General features: G+C 45.5%; 1 pseudogene; it reads left to right on the top strand.

Annotated features, from left to right (window-relative positions):
• The first annotated feature begins 1,377 nt into the window (after nucleotides 1–1,377).
• Nucleotides 1,378–12,807, top strand: LOC132222931 (CBY1-interacting BAR domain-containing protein 1-like; annotated as a pseudogene).
• The last annotated feature ends 1,744 nt before the right edge of the window (nucleotides 12,808–14,551 follow it).

The raw sequence follows: 14,551 nt of genomic DNA, 5'->3' as shown, positions 1-14,551 counted from the left end.
CTGGATTCTATTTTGACCAAAAGAACTCCATTTTAGAAGCCTGACTAGGGCTCCTCGCTTTCAGTAAAATTCTGTAGTTGAAATTAACCTAACCACATCCTTAAAAGAAAGAATGTGCAACGATCACATCCTCTGTTCGCATCATGTTCTGCAAACTAGTTGTTTTGTCAATTAAATGGTAGCTAGAATATTTGCCCAAGCATTATTGATTGTGCAGGTCCTTTGAGTGGCCCACTGGCCATGAGAAACATCTTGTGACTACCCCAGGATCAACCACCACCAGATGACGAACTAGGGAAAACTGACCTCATCCTCATTCCCAAGCCACACACCCACCCAAAGGCCCCTATATAAGCCACCCACAAGAACCCCTCCGGAAGCTTGACTTCTCTTTTCTGGTCGACCCTCTTGTGCACAAGCTCCTTCTTTCCTTCCTTCCTTCCTTTTTTCCTTCCTTCCTCCTTCCTTCCTTTCTAACAGACTAAATTTTAAAAAATACTTTTTAAGAGGAAGGGAAAAGGAGAAAGAGAAACACTCATAGATCGGCTGCCTCTTGCACGCCCCCTACCATGGATGAATAACAGGGGACATGTTCCCCGACTAGAATCGAACCAACAACCCTTAGGTGCATAGGACGATGCCCAACCAACTGAGCCACACCAGCCAGGCCTGGTATAAGCTGTTTTCAATAAACTCTATCCGCTTGATCTTGTACGGAGTTCAGTGCTCATTTCTATGACATTGAGACTCAAGAACCTGGCATTCAAGGTCTGGTAACAATGGGAAACAATGCACATCCTTTTAATGTTCTGCTATCTTGCTGGGAAAATAAATGATGCTCATGGAAACTGTAATAAGGTACTCTTCTCATTCTCCAATTTAGACCATTCTTGGAAGACCCTCAACTTGCAAATGCTAAGTAGATGCGGGGAAATTTTAAAAAAATTATTTTAAGAATCCTCTAAGACAGTGTTCTCAACCTTGGCTGCACATTAGAATCACCTGGGAATCTTTTTAAAATCCTGGTTTCTGGGCCTCATCCTCCGGAAATTCCGTTTCTTTGTTATGGGGTGGGGCCTCAACATTAGTAACAAAGAAACAGAATTTCCGGAGGATGAGGCCCAGAAATCAGGATTTTAAAGAGATTCCCAGGTGATTCTAATGTGCAGCCAAGGTTGAGAACCACTGCTCTAAGAGGGTATAGCGAAGATAAATAGTGATGGCAAGAGGCTTGACTTGCGGTAGTGAACACACAATACAATATACAAATGATGTGTTATAAAACTGTACACCTGAAACCTATATAATTTTATTAACCAATGTCACCCCAATAAATTCAATAACAGAGGAGGGAAAAAGAATCCTCTAAATGCGAGCATGATTCTTGGCACCAAGCAGACAAGGTAATAAAAGAAGGTGAAAAAATAGGATCCTACAATGGCATGTGTGTTCAAGGGCTCCATTGACTCTTAATGGCTGAGACCCTCCCTAGGACAGGGAGTGGAGATATGCACAGCCGAGGACGGAACCTGCTGGAGGAAATAGAGCTCTGATTGTCTGGTATTCGCTGGCACCCTGCCCCGGGGGCGAAAGGACCCCCTCCCTCTCTTGGGCCGGTGAGAAGCTGACCTGTCCACACTGACGTCTGAAAACCACCCCACCCCGGTGGAAAATCCCTGCCGGACAAACGGCTCCCGGAAAATGGCCAAACCGCAGGACAGACCGCAGGTTTCACCTGACCCTGGAAAGCCCCGACTGCCACCAGTTTCGGTCAGCAACAATTGCCTCAGAAAAGTATAAAACCTTGCCCCTGCCCAGGTTGGGCGCGGCTTCTCCTGCTCCCCTCTCTGAGCCGGTGAACCCGCCCGTGTGCTCCCAATAAAGCCTGTTTAATCTGGTCTCTGTTTGGACTCACGGTTTTTCCTTGCGGCGGCGTAAAACCTAAGACTGATCATAAAGAAAATAGCCTTGCCCTGGCTGGTTTGGCTCAGTGGATAGAGCATCAGCCTGCAGACTGAAGGGTCCCGGGTTCGATTCTGGCCAAGGGCATGTACCTTGGTTGCGGGCACATCCCCAGTGGGGAGTGTGCAGGAGGCAGTTGATTGATGTTTCTCTCTCATCGATGTTTCTAACTCTCTATCCCTCTCCCTTCCTCTCTGTAAAAAATCAATAAAATATATTAAAAAGAAAAAGAAAATAGCCTTACTGGCTGGGTGGCTCAGTTGGTTGGAGGGTCCTCCCATACACCGAAAAAAAAAAAGGTTGCAGGTTCCATCCCGGTCAGAGTGCATAAAGGAGACAATCAATTGATCTCTCTCTCTCTCTCTCTCTCTCTCTCTCTCTCTCTCATTCTAAACAAACAAACAAACAAACATATCCTTGGATGAGGATTTTAAAAAATGGCATTACTGAATAATCTCCGTGCTGGTGGGGAGAGTCACAGCAGTGTACATAACCCCTCCTTTAAAGCACAACACAAGCTACTTGGCCCTCAGGTCAAGGGCAGGACAAGAAGAAAATCCATTCCGCACTCAGTTCCAGAAAGGTAAGTCTGGCTAATGGTTTTCTCTTTTAACTAATCAGACTACGTTTTTGAAATCCGCATTGTATACGAAGATGTATGAACCTGAAAATAATGATTCACAATAATTAAGTAATTGGTCATTTCCTCAAGGAGCTCTTTCCGGAAATACAATTCAACTTGGGTGATTCAAGAGACTTGAACAAAGGAATTGTTAACGAAGGTGTCAGCAGGCCATAGGGGCACCAATATACTAGCAACAGTGGGAAAGAACCAGGAGAGGCGATGGAATTTCTGGAGCCTGAGGAGAGCTGCACCTGGAGGAGGGGCTACTGCCAGAAAGTACATCCCAAAGCAGGCAGGGATTTCTCTCTCCTCCCACCCGCCTGTCTCCTACTGTTTGAACTCCATCAGAAGGCAGGCAGCGGAGGAGCCAATGTTATGCATTTTGTAGGTATGCACAGAGCGGGGTAAAGAAGGATGGAGGGAGCCGGGGAGAGATTGAGCCTGAAGAGACGACTCAACACATCAGCAACCCGCATCAGCACCCCAGTCACTTTTTACCACATTATCCTGTTTTATTTTTCCACTGTTCTTATCGTTCCCTGATGATATTTCTGTCAGGTTGCTGAAGGAGGAACGCACGAGGCCAGAATGGTGAGGGATTACGAATTTATTCAATCATCCGCACACCAGGTAGCTGAGCCTAGATGGCTCCAGCACCCAGCGACAGGAGTCAGCGGCTTTTAAAGGACTTTTGGCCGACTTTTTCTGGGTGGAGATTTCTTTATGCATACCTGGCGGGGAGATAATGGAATGTGGTCGCAGCAAGTGAAATGTGGTCTCAGCAAAGAGAATGTCCATAGTGAAATATCTTGAAAAGCCAGTTCTTGGGGCAGAGGTATTGATTCTGTTGTAATGTACCCTGCGAATCACAGAAGGACGCCTCAAGAAGTCAGATTAAAGAGTCACATTTATTGCAATCCGGGACTATGAGGGGGCATTCCAAAATCTCATAGCCATAAGATGGTGGCAAAACCAGACTCATATAGGCAAAAATCACAAAGTTATTGATTACATCCCAGGGTTTGGAATGAGGCACCTGGCTTGCAAAAAAGCAGATTACAGAAGCAGAATTAAGCATGTTAATTACAGTTTCGGGTCTTGGGGTCACTGAATTGACAGAAATACATTATCTAGAGCCTTTGGGTAACCTGGGTTAAACTTAGGCATGTTATCTAAATTAACAGTTTTGGGTCTCCAGATCACTGAGTTGTCAGGACAATTTAGAGTATTGTGCTGTCCTGGTCTCGGGACCACTGAGTCAGCTGGAACGCACCACCTGTGGCCACTAAAACAATTTAGGCCTTCCCAGGTGAAGGAAAAATGTGCTTTCTAAAACTAGTAAGATAACAATCAATGGGCTAGTCATTCAATCAATAAGGCATTCAATCGAATGGGATGATTTATACAATTCAGAAAATCAAAATAACCTGTCCATTGTTAAACAAAGCAAACAGGTACCCTACTTCAATTCAATTCTTTGATCAGACCTTAACAATTTTATTTTTATTTCTTTATTCCCCCTTTCCCACCATTAGAATGTGTGGACGAAAAGGGGCCACATGCTAGCCTGACAGGCTCACTAACCTGACTAGCTCAGGGAAAGACTGCATGGCAGCCTTGCAAACTCGGAGACCTAAGGTAACCACAAAGGATGGTCTGAAATTAAAACTTCTTAACGAAACGCAGTTGATGGTGGGTAGTCATGTCCTAGGCCGGCATCTTCCCTGACAAAGGTCAATCTTTACCCTGACAGCCTGTCTATTGTCCTTTTGCCTCGATGATAACATACCTTTGGAATGTCACAGTAATCTTCCTTTTTCTAGACGTGCAGGCACCGCTCAGCAGAGACCTAAGTCCCCTCATTGTTACTGAATTAATTGTTGACTGTTAACTCTCCTGCACCCACAAGAGAAGTATATGTCTATCATTCTACTTTTTATCCAATCCCAGAGATTTCACCACTTTGCTTTCTCCTAATCTATCACCAGTGGGTTTTACGTCACCCACTTACATCTCTGCTTTTGATTGGAATGTATGGAATAAGGCGCAAAACTGCCACTCTCCGGAGCATTTTCTCAATCCGTTGAGATTTTGCTTCTCAGCAATTGTCGACAGTTTGGCTCAAATAAACTCACAAAAATTCTTCACAGGTTTGACTACATCTTACATTGCCAAATGTTAAGTTCCTTGAAAGCAAGCATTTTGTTTGTCCAAAACGATATCCCACGTGGGGTGTTGCTGCCCAGGTGGAACGAGGAAGGCGTCCTCTTTGGTGGGGATGGAGAGTATGGCCAGCACAGGTTCTCAAAGCCCGCTGAGGTTAGGAGGGCATCTGTATTGGGGAGGGGGTGGTGGCAAAGATATGTACGGCTATGTCCAGAGGACTTGGTCAAGTAAGTAAATAAATTCAAGATGATGGGACTTTCACTGTTAGAGAAGGGAGACACAAATATGGAAAGGGAGCAAACTTTGTAAGAAACCTGCCTCTAACTTATCGTCATAGAAAAGAAACAGCATGTGGCCAGGCCATTACTGAATTTCCCCAGAGCAAACAGGATGTGGGGGGTGGGGAGAGGGTATGAGCTGTATGTAAGGTCTGGGGCTGGGAAAAGAGGGTCTTTCCTGATCCCACCCGCTGAGTTGGACAAAACAACCCAGAACTGCCGAGCCACATCCTGCTGGACAATAGCTGCCGTCCTGGGACCCACCAGGGCATCCTGTTGTGCTGATGGCCAATAAATTACCACCCGAGACTTCTCAAGATGGTCAGGGTGCAGCTGCACCAACTTCCCGCTCATCAATCACCCGCCACAAGCTACCTCAGACAAACCTGATTGGTCCAACAGCAGCATAAAAAATCTCTGCCAGGCACAGGCGGGTGTGATTCCCCCGGCCTGCACCCCCAGACCCTGGGACCTCACCCGAGAGCTTCCAATAAACGTGATATTTTGCTCTTACCCTGCTTGTCTTGGTCAACTTATTGGCTTTGGTCAGATTAAATCTTACATCTCAGATTAAACCTTACACTGTACACGTGGCCGATAGCACATGTCCTAGGAAGATACCCCCTAGACCAGCGGTTCTCAACCTGAGGGTCGCGACCCTTTGGGGGTTGAACAACCCTTTCACAGGGGTCACCTAAGACCATCAGAAAACACATATATAACTACAGATTGTTTTTGTGATTAATCACTATGCTTTAATTATGTTCAATTTGTAACAGTGAAATTGGGGGTCACCACAACATGAGGAACGGTATTAAAGGGTCATGACATTAGGAAGGTTGAGAACCACTGCCCTAGACAAAGAGAGGTAGAGGTAACTAGAAAAGGCCCCAGCCCATTTTTTTAAATGAGCCAATGGGAGACAGCAAGACCTAGGCGACCTATTGGGAAATAGGTGACCAAATAGTACTCAGCCAATGAGGAACTGGAGGAGGGTCTCAATAAATAGGCTATGTTCCCTGCCCCACATGTGTTCCTGTGGGCGCCCACTCTCGAGAGTGTTATTAAAAGTCTCATTTTTGCCAGGCTTCTGTTTCCTAGTCTGTCATTTGAAATTGGACAGGCGAGCTATTTCTCACTACTTCAACGAGCCCTGGGGTGATGGATTAGAATTGGAAATATTGATGTGAACTCATGGTTTTCAAGATATTTAGATAGATGGAGAGATACAAGATAGATAGATAGATAGATAGATAGATAGATAGATAGATAGATATTATGTTACAGAATTTACCAGGCACCAAAAAAATACACAGGAGTACTTGGAGATACAGGAAAAACCCATTGATTTTCAGATGTTTCCCCTGTACTAGTACAGTGACTCAAGGGAGATTTCTCTCCAAATCCTGAGCAAACCGATATGGAGGAAGTTCTCCCTTTATACCCTTTGGTTTCTAACTCTCTATCCCTCTCCCTTCCTCTCTGTAAAAAATCAATAAAATATATATTTTTAAAAAACACACATACAGCCAAAACCAGTTTGGTTCAGTGGATAGAGCGTTGTCCTGCGGACTGAAAGGTCCCAGGTTCGATTCCGGTCAAGGGCATGTACCTGGGTTGCGGGCACATCCCCAGTGGGGGATGTGCAGGAGGCGGCTGGTCGATGTTTCTCTCTCATCGATGTTTCTGACTCTCTATCTCTCTCTCTTCCTCTCTGTAAAAAATCAATAAAATATATTTAAAAATAAAAAAATAAAAAACACACATACAACCAACACATATGCTCAGGATGAGGATAAAATACAAATATACCAAACTGCCTGAGTTTGAATCCTGGCTGTGCCATGCAACAGCTGTGTGAATTAACTCTCCATGACTCAAGTAATCAGTGAAGTGAAGATAATAATAGTACCTACCTCACAGTGTTGTTGTAATGAACAGAATGAATAAATGAAAAGGGCTTTGAAAATAAGTGGCACGTGACAACGACTTTACCATAAAAGTATTGTTGTTGTTTTTTATGTAGTCAAATGTAATGTTGAGCCATTTCAGGTGCCATTTCAAAGAAAAACTTTTATTTGCCTTGGCTTCCAATTCCGGAAGTGAAATTTTTAAAAAATAATCATTTTAAGTTTGGCTGATAATATGCACCATTCAGACACCAAGCCATCCTCATAAAAGAAGGCACTGATGTTTTACAGTCACCCGATCTGCTCCTCACAACAACCTTATCATTATCCTCATTTCACCTACCTGGAAACAGATTCAAAGATACCAAATGGTTTGCGAAAGCCCAGCTTCCTTTGTGCATTGATTTGCAAATGTGATCTGATGCCTCCCCCACTGTTCTTTCAATAGAGCCCACTGACTGGCTGTTTGCCATTCGCTCACTCAGCAAGCCCCCAGCCAACACCTTCTGACTTCCTCCAGTGACCCCCAGCTCTTCAGCTGAGAATCCAGTTTGACTCCTCCCACCGAGTTCAAGTTTGTGTCTCCCATCCCTTCCTTCCACCCCAGCCACCACACTCTGGTTCTACGCTGCCTTGCAAGGGGACTGTTCCTGCAATAAGCTCCTAGCAAAAGCGCTAGCCCCCAACGCTCAGTCCCGCAGAGGCTTACCTTTGCTTGCTCCTTTCCCTGTTTGAGTTGACCCAACCCACCTTGTTGGTTTTCCTCCCAAGTCTCCCCTCCCATCCAGCCAAAAGGAATGCCTCACTATTCCTTGAATCAGGTTGTGTGTACAGCTTGAAATTTCCCTCTGTCTTCTCTTTCAGGCCACTCAAGCTTCATGAAGCTGTCCTTTATTCTGAAAATACTCGCTTCTCTCATTCCCCTCACCACCTCTTCCCACTCCACACCGCGCATTTATCTGTAAATTCTTTGTTTTTTAAATACATTTTTATTGATTTCAGAGAGGAAAGGAGAGATAGAAACATCAATGATGGGAGAGAATCATTGATGGGCTGCCTCCTGCATGCCCCACACTGGGGTTTGAGCCCACAACCCAGGTATGTGCCCTGACTGGGAATTGAACCATGACCTCCTGGTTCGTAGGTCGACGTTCAACCACTGTGCCACTGCGCTGGGCTGCCTGTAAATTCTTTGAGAGCAGAAATCCTACCTTCTTTGTTGTTGATTAAATGATTTCACACACAGGTACAGTTGATAAATCCTACAACCTAAATTCCAATGGGTTCAACCACTCACAGGGGCCTGGGTTAACAGGGCAAGGCACATGGCACACCAGGCCCATTTGAGGCAAAAAACAACCCTGGCCTATTTGAACCCAGCTCTCTTCCCAAAAGTCATTTCTGGTCCAGTGCCCATCACAGGCTTCCATTTCCCTTTTAGAGGATCTGATGGCTGTCAGCAGATACCCGAAACAGGCACAGCACTGAGAATATGCTGAAAATATTGGTTGTGTGAACAAACTTTGTGCTGGAAAGAACATCAGAACATCAGGTCAACTGCCTTGTTTCAACATAAGAAATCAAGGCACAGAAAGGGAAGAGACTCACCCCAGGTCACACAGCAAGTAGGAAACAGAACTAAACCTAGAACTAGAAGCGAGGCCTTCTGACTGCAGTTTTGGACAATCTCCTCTGCACCTTGGAGCTAGGCGGACCTAGGATTAGCAGCCTCAGCCTCCTGCTGTCACTGCTGAAGACACCACCACCTGTTCGCCCGTTCCTTCTTCCCTCCCTCATCTCCGAGCCTCCTTCGCCCTTCCCACAACACAATCCTTCCTCCTCCCCAAGTCTCAGTTCTCCCACAGGCTGTATCAATGGGCTGCTAACTAACAGAGAAGGTAGCCGGTGCCACCCACCCCTCTAGGGAAGGCAGCCTGGAGCTTCTAGGTTTCGAGCGCAGCCTCCAGCCCCGCCCCGCCCCGCCCACTAGCGTTATGCCCCGCCCCCGCGCGTTATGCCCCGCCCCCAAACGCGCCGGTCCCAAACACGCCTGCGGACACGCGGACACTTCGCCAGCCTTGGGCGGAGCCGAACCCCCAGTCCCCGCCCTCTCCGTAGGATCCACCCTATTGGCGTAGACAGTCAGAAGCCTCGTCCAATGATAAGGAAGGGGCGGCCGCCATGGCCCTATCCACTGCGAAAGCACTAAAACGGACGCCACTAACTGGTGGGCGCTGGATCTTGGTCTTTCCGGGTCCTTCCACGCCTCGCCACTGCTTCTGCCGAGCTTGGGCCCGAGACGAGCCGGGGAGCACCCTCTAATCGAGTAAGTCTTTGCCGGCTGGGGTGACCATTGGTGTCGGTCCAGGGGCTGCAGCTGCTCCCTGGACAGAGCTCGGGATGGGTCAGGGGCGTGGGGGGAGGAGCCGAGCACGTGGGTCGCCGGCCTGACTGTGGCGCGGGTGGGAGCTGGGGTCTTGGACTGGAGGAGCCCGGTTTGCCCGGTCCGGTCGGTTCCGCAGCCGCAGGCACGGTGGGGGCGGAGAGAGCTCCGAGTGTCGCTGCTCAATGTCGGACCTGAACGAGCGCTTTTCTAAACCCTGATGCCGAAGGTGCCATCCAGTACCTTCCAGTGGCCGGTGGGCGAGCTCTGGGTGGCGGGTCCCCTGGAGCAGCGGTTCTCAGCCTGTGGGGCGCGACCCCTTTGGTGGTGGAACGACCCTTTCACAGGGGTCGCCTAAGACCATCCTGCATATCAGATATTTACATTACGATACATAACTAGCAATATTACAGTTACGAAGTAGCAACGAAGATAATTTTATGGTTGGGTCACAGCATGAGGAACTGTATTTAAAGGGCCAGAAGGTTGAGAACCACTGCTGGAAGTTCTGGTTGTGGTTGGCTGTTGCCCACCGGGCAGTGGAACAGCTGCCGCAGGCTGGGCGCCGCAGATGCTGACAATCGTGAGGTTCCCCGCTCACCGGCCCGGAGAGGTCGTAGGTAGCACCTTTGCAGACAAGTAAGAGGCCCATCGAGGCTGCCACTGGCCCCGGGTAACGCACGGAGTAGCAAGTAGTGGAGCCCAGGGTTGGACCCACTTTCGGGGTTGCATATCGAGTGCATTAGTGGGAAAGCCGCCTTTTCCACGTCAGTACCTGCGTGTCCAGAAAGCCTTGTGTCTCCCTTTACCTAAGAAACCATGATACCCCCTTCCCCTTGATGGGTGTGGGGCCATTGTCTTGTAAATCAAACAGCCAGAAGGAAAGAAAGCGTGTGTGACTTTCTGGAGAAAACAAAATTCCAAAGCTCCAGACTCTAGTTTTAAATAATGGTGACAATTGTAGTTGGGCGTCCTGTGGTCACCAAGCCAGGCGCCAGACCAGCAGGGCCACGCCACTTAGCCCTCTACGCCTGTTTCCTCATTTGTAGAGTTAAAAAATATTTATATATACCCACCCAGGGTGGGCACAGCAAGCTCCTTGTAGAGGTCATTTTGTATTCTGCTCCATAAACCGATGGCATCAGCATTTTCCACATTACAGTCCAGTAGTCTCTATAATCTTAATTCTCCTGTTGTTGGATATTTAGGATTTTTTTTCCCTCTGAAAGTGGATTTTTATTGGGACTCTTACCAACATAGCTCCACAAAAAGTTCATCCCCCTCCAAATGTGTATCCTTGTTTTTAAATGGCATCATTATTTCCTTTTATTTCTTTATTTTTAAAAATCTTTATTGTTGAAAGTATTACATATGTCCCCCTTTTCCCGTCCATTGACCTCTCCTACCCCCCCCCCGTCTCCACCCCCACCCCAAGCTTTCACCACCCTATTGTCTGTGTCCATGGGTTATGCCTTCCCTGCCTTCCCTCTGAGGTTTGACAGTCTGTTGGATGCTTCTATGTCTCTAGGTCTATTTTTGTTCATCAGTTTATGTTGTTCATTAAATAATTCATCCTAAATTATTTAGGATGTTTCTTTAAATATGATAGTACTGCTGTAGTGAATCTTTCTCGTTTCTGAGATAGAATTTACTTTTTGAAAGTGTACAGTTTGTAGTATATTCGAAAGATTGTGTGACCATCACGTGATATCTCTTATTCCAGAACATGTTCATCACCCTAAAAAGAAACTGTATGACCCCAGTGTGTCCCAGGCACCTCCGAGTGGTGTTGCTGGGCTCCAGCCCCAGCCCTGTGCTAGGCAGGGTGTTGGGGCCCTGCTGCCTGGGCTGCCCAACCTGAAGGCTTAGGTGGGGCAAATAGAACCTCTCGCTCACATTGAATTTCACCCTTCGGGGAGTTCTGGACCTGCCTCTCTGGGCTACAGGGAGGGGACTGAGGCGTGCAGCCTGGGAGGAGGCTGACTGCAACCTCTTGTGTGGCCTAGCGCGGCCCCCACCCCGCAAGCCTTAAGGTTCCTGGGTCTGGGATTTTTCTGGGCCTACAACTTCCGGATTTTTCAGGCAGGCCCGGAATGGTGTCTTGGGGCAAAGACACCATTTATCCAGAAACCTGTGAAATGCTCAAAACAAAAGCACTGGCACTTTGGAGTGCAGAGCCAAATCTTTGCCAGTCCTGTGCGGAAAACTGCCAGGCTGCGAGACAAAGCCAATCTCTGGGTGAATGAGATCCAGGAGTAGGTCTGTACAGAGACCCCAAATTGAAGCAGGTCCTGAAAAACTGCTCAGGTGTTTTCAACAAGTGAAGGTTGAAACTTCAGGATTATGGAAAAGTGGAGGCAGAAAGACTTGCAGCCAAAAGAGTTGAACTTTTGAAAGCTCATTGGAACCATTGTAAAACTGAAATGGGATGACCGCAGAGCAACATTAGCTGCAAGGAATGGAGAAGCTAAGCAGACAAGTCAGCAAACCGATGGACATGTTTCATGTTACAGAGAGCTACAGGGGATGCTCTCATCTGGAGGAAACAGTAGGTTTAAAAAGCAGATATAGGATATAAAGAATATATTTTCAAAATTTATCACTACTGAAATGTTATTCACAGCAAAACTTTGGAGGTATACTCTGCTGTCTACCAAAATACACAAAAGATTTGGAGGTTTTTCAGAAGCTCTAGGTACCTGCCAGGTTATCCATCTTGTTTAGATACTGTGAGAGCAAATTCACAGTTGCCTTTTCAGAGATTGTTGTAAGCTGAGAGGGTCTCTGGAGCAGGACAGGTGTCCACCTGTTGACTAAGAAAGGATCAACAAGCAGAAGATGAAGAATTAGATGTTAAAGAAGAAGAAGAAATTAATTTCCCTAAGTACACTTCTTTTTTCCCTTTTCATCTTAAAATAACTCAGAATCCAGGATTACTATATTTAAAACTATACTGGCTTGCTATGTTAAGCCTCAAAATGAAATGGTACTGAAAATAGAGAAAATTGAAGGAAATTTATGCTGACTGAAAAATTAAGGTTTTAAAAATATTACATGCCTAGGCATTTCAAACTCCTACTTAGTAATATGTGATCCTTTTGTGTGAGCCCTCACCTTGGATTTCAAGGTACTTCATATTAATGCACTGTACCTGGCTGGGAGTGCTATTATAAGTAGTAAGTAGGCAACAACATCTAAAAGATCTACCAATTCCACTTAGCTTCTCTGAGGTTGACTCCAGAAAAAGATCTCATCTCGCCATTCTGATTAAATGTAAATTCTATTGCATGAAACTTTAAGTAAAAAGACGTTTTCCATTTTTAAGCTTTTACTGAAACATAAAGTATCATTATTTGATCTGTAAATTTACCAAACAGAATAAAGGAAATATGATACCAATAGATCTGTGTTTTACAAATTCCTGAAGCATAAATTTTAGTTTAGATAAAAGTCACAATAACCTGATTATGGTTTTAAAACAAAACTGCCGTCATACTAAAGTATATCTGGTGCTACAGCTTTTAAATATATATATTTTTATTGGTTTCAGAGAAGGAGAGAGAGATAGAAACATCATTGATGAGAGGGAATCATTGATTGGCTGCCTTCTGCACGCCCCCCACTGAGGATCGAGCCCACAGCCCGGGCACATGCCCTTCACAGAATCGAACCTGGAACCCCTCAATCCGCAGGCCGATGCTCCATCCACTGAGCCAAACTGGCGAGGGCAGTGCTACAGCTTTTGAAAAGCTAGTAATCTGCTGGAATTTAAGAAAGCATAAGTATACATAGACTCCTAAGTCATTTAAAATTCTATAAAAATTTTATCAAGCTACCACCTAGTTAATAAGGTATAACCTTTCCCTTAGTCTCTTATTCCTGGAAGTATAAAACAATTTAATCAGCACTTACCATCTCATTTGTGATAACTGGGAAGAACAGTTCTTCATAACAGAAAAATGGACTAGCAAGAAGCTTAAAAAAAAAAAAAAGACCTTTGTATTAGTCTCCTTATTCTCTGCCTCCTCTCCCCCCACCCCAGCCCCTATAAAATACTGTGTGTGTGTCTGTGTGTGTGTGTGTCTGTGTGTGTCTGTATTTGCCTATTCTGGAGATTTCATATACGTTGAATCGTTCAATTTTATGTCTGACTTCTTTCACTTAGCATATATTTTCAGGGTTCATCCTTGTTGTGTCATGTACTTCATTCTTTTTATGGCCAAATAACATTCTGTTGCATGGAGATGCCACATTTTTATGCATTCATCAGCTGATGGAAATATGGGCTGTTGCCACTTTTAGGCAATTATGAATAACGCCACTATGAATGTTCCTCTCAAAATTTTTGTGTGACCATGTGTTTTCATTTCTGCTGGGTTTTGCTGGCTGATATGGTAACTCTACGTTGAACCTTTTGAGGAGCTGCAAAACTTTCTGATGTGGTGGCAGTATTTTACATTCCCACTAGCAAATCAAGAAATTTGTTACAGAATTTGTGAAATGTTTGGTTAAGTGCCATACTCATTAAATTTTTCTTTCTTTCTTTGTATTGAAATAACCCCAACTCACAATCATAGGTTGACACGGAAGTGGTTGAGTAAATGCTGAATTCTGGAATGTAGGTACAGACTTCTGGCGCTCTGTTTGATGCTAACAGGCACTCTCAACTCAAAAGTAGAAGTTGGGGCCCAGGCCCGCATGGCTCAGTGGTTGAACGTTAACCTATGAACCAGGAGGTCACGATTTGATTCCTAGTTCAGGGCATATGCCCAGGTTGCTGGCTCGATCACCAGTGGGGGGGGGGCGTGGGCAAGAGGCAGCTGATCAATGATTTTTTTTCATCATTGATGTTTCTATCTCTCCCTCTCCCTTCTCTGAAATCAGTACATACATACATATATATTTTTTATTTATTTTTTAAGTATAAGATGGGAAGTAAAGGCAAATAGACTTCTATTCTTTGGTTACATTCAACCCATTTTTTCCCAATTTTGTTATGGCATTTGAATGTGTTTTTGTGGGTTTTTTTTTAATATATTTTATTGATTTTTTACAGAGAGGAAGGGAGAGAGATAGACAGTCAGAAACATCGATGAGAGAGAAACATCGATCAGCTGCCTCCTGCACATCTCCCACTGGGGATATGCCCGCAACCCAGGCACATGCCCTTGACCAGAATCGAACCTGGGACCCTTCAGTCCGCAGGCCGACACTCTATCCACTGAGC

The sequence above is a fragment of the Myotis daubentonii genome, chromosome 1 (genome assembly GCF_963259705.1).
Source record: "Myotis daubentonii chromosome 1, mMyoDau2.1, whole genome shotgun sequence".
Taxonomy (NCBI): domain Eukaryota; kingdom Metazoa; phylum Chordata; class Mammalia; order Chiroptera; family Vespertilionidae; genus Myotis; species Myotis daubentonii.
Note: the sequence above shows the minus strand (reverse complement) of the source record. Positions and strands in the feature narration are given on the sequence as shown.